Source organism: Palaemon carinicauda, chromosome 14, assembly GCF_036898095.1.
Source record: "Palaemon carinicauda isolate YSFRI2023 chromosome 14, ASM3689809v2, whole genome shotgun sequence".
In the NCBI taxonomy this organism is placed as follows: domain Eukaryota; kingdom Metazoa; phylum Arthropoda; class Malacostraca; order Decapoda; family Palaemonidae; genus Palaemon; species Palaemon carinicauda.
Window position 1 is genome coordinate 87,778,479 of NC_090738.1, and position 2,500 is coordinate 87,780,978.

Here is a 2,500-nt window from a genome sequence, read left to right on the forward strand (position 1 = left end):
ATTCCATAATAACGCAAACTCCCTATAAAATTGGCCCATGCACACTATCAAATGCTTTTTCATAGTCCACAAATACCATCACAAGTGGATTTCTATATTCTACGCATTTTTGTACATGTCTCAAAATGAAAATTAGGTCAGTGCAACTTCTACCTTTCCTAAATCCTACTTGTTCATCTCATCTTTTCATCAATCTCTCTCCAGTCTCTTTAGAATATGCATACTATGTATTTTCATAACAAGTGACGTAAGTGTTATGCCTTTGTGATTATTGCAATCAGTCAGGTCCCATTTTTTGCTATTTTCACCAACGCTCTTAACTCCCATTCATCAGGTTTCGCCTCTTCAGGCCACATTCTACAAAATAATCTTGTATGCTCTGGGAGTCACTTCATTTTCGGTCAGTATCATTTCAGCATTTATTCCATCGTATCTCGGGGCTTTCCATGTCTCTAGTGTTTTGAGAATAGCTTCAACTTCAAACACACTGAATTCCTTCATGACCACATCAAAGTCATCATCAGCTTCAAGTATATCAGTCAAATTAATCACTTCATATCTCTTATTCAGAACCTCACTAAAGTTTTCCATCTAACGTTGTTTTTCTTCATCTTCTGTTGTTATAAAAGATCCATCTGTACCAACCGTGTGTCACACGATCGTACATAAATTATTTTGTATATATTATGCTTGTATCTGCACTCTTCCCTCGCACTAGAAAGAACCAAAATAAACATGTCTGCATTTTTCCTCTGTAACATTGTCTGTTTCTCGAACATGGAATTTGCTGTTGCCTTGAGGTTTTGTATATAAAGGAGAGTGTTCTTTAATAAAGTTACTCAGTTAATTGTTTCCTGCCTTTGAGTCACAACCTTCTCTCGGCCCGTCACATTGGTGAGCCCGGAAGTCGACTCGCTCCCACCGCCTTCCACCCCCGCCCCCCTCGCCCCTCCATCGTTGGTACTATGGCGGACTCTACGGAAGTTGCCGCTGTGGCTGCCCCATTGAAACTTCATCGTTTGCCAGCGGAGAGGTGTTTTCTTGGTTTCAGCGCACAGAAGTCCAGTTTCGCATCAAGGGCTTGACTCGCTCAACCACCAAAGCAGATAATGTTCTCGCGGCGATACCCAACGACACCTTCCCAGGAATATCCGACTGGCTTTGTGAACAAGGAGACACCCCAGTAGCGTATGACGCCCTCAAAACATACCTTCTGCAGCAGTACTCGCCGTCGCCAGCCGCCCATATAGCAAAGCTTTTTCAGCTCTCGCAACAACCGTTGGGGGACCAAAGGACTTAGCTTGCCCTCAGGGAAATGACCAGTATCGCTCGCCTTCAACCTGCCACAGTCTCTCCTCGTGAGGTGAACCTACTTCGTGCCCTTTGGACATGCCGTTTACCCGGACCTATACGCGCTGCCATACCTGATGGGTATAGTTTACCCATAAAGGACTTGATGACCAAAGCTGACGCCCTTATGGACAGCCACTTCAAGACCTCAATCAACGCCTCCACCCCTGACGAAGAAGATGCCTATTCAACGTCAACCGAAGCTGACATAAATGCCGTAGGACATACACGCCTACCCCGTGACGTGCTAAAGCAGCGACAAAGCTGCCCACCACCCACCAATCGCTCGCGCCCCATCAAACGTCTTCTACAGCCACTTACTACCTCCCATCCGCCGCAGTTTTTCTGCTACCACTTCAGATTCGGGGCAACCGCGAAGAATTGTGCCGAGGATTGTCAGTGGCCAAAAAACGTGTAAGTAGGGCATCGCTCGTGGCGGTGGCCTCCCGTGTTTCTAATCTTTTCTTTTTACATGATGCAGGAACGGGCGCGCGATTTTTGGTAGACACGGGCGCTTGTCGTTCTTTTTTGCCAAGGAAACTCTTCAAGACACGACGTAGTCTGTGTACATCTGCCGACGTCCTCTTGATAGCGGCCAACGGATCTGCGATACCCACCTACGGTTACAAGAACCTCAAATTATCGTTAGGAAACGGTAAATTCAATTAGAAGCTTCTCGTTGCTGACGTCACGTTGCCAATCCTCGGTGCGGATTTCCTCTCTCATTTCCACCTTCTGGTCGATGTCGCCCACCGACGATTGGTCAACGCAGACTCGTACTTGTCGACACCTCTTCAACCCGCCTCCTCTAACCTCGTTCTCCACATTAGCGCACCGACGGATGCCTATGCCCACCTCCTCACGTCATATCGGAAGTTTTCCGTCCAGAACTTCACCAAACGCCCATGGTTCCTGCCAAGCACGGTATTTATCACCATATCAAGACGACAGGACCCCCAGTCTTCGCAAAATTCAGACGTCTGGCACCGGAACGATTGGCAGCCGCCAAACAGACGTTCGCCGAAATGGAGGAAATGGGACTTTGCCAAAAGGCCTCCAGCCCCTGGTCGTCCCCCTTACACATCATTCTGAAGAAAGATGGTTCCCTCCGTCCGTGCGGGGATTACAGGCGCCTGAACATGCAAACAGA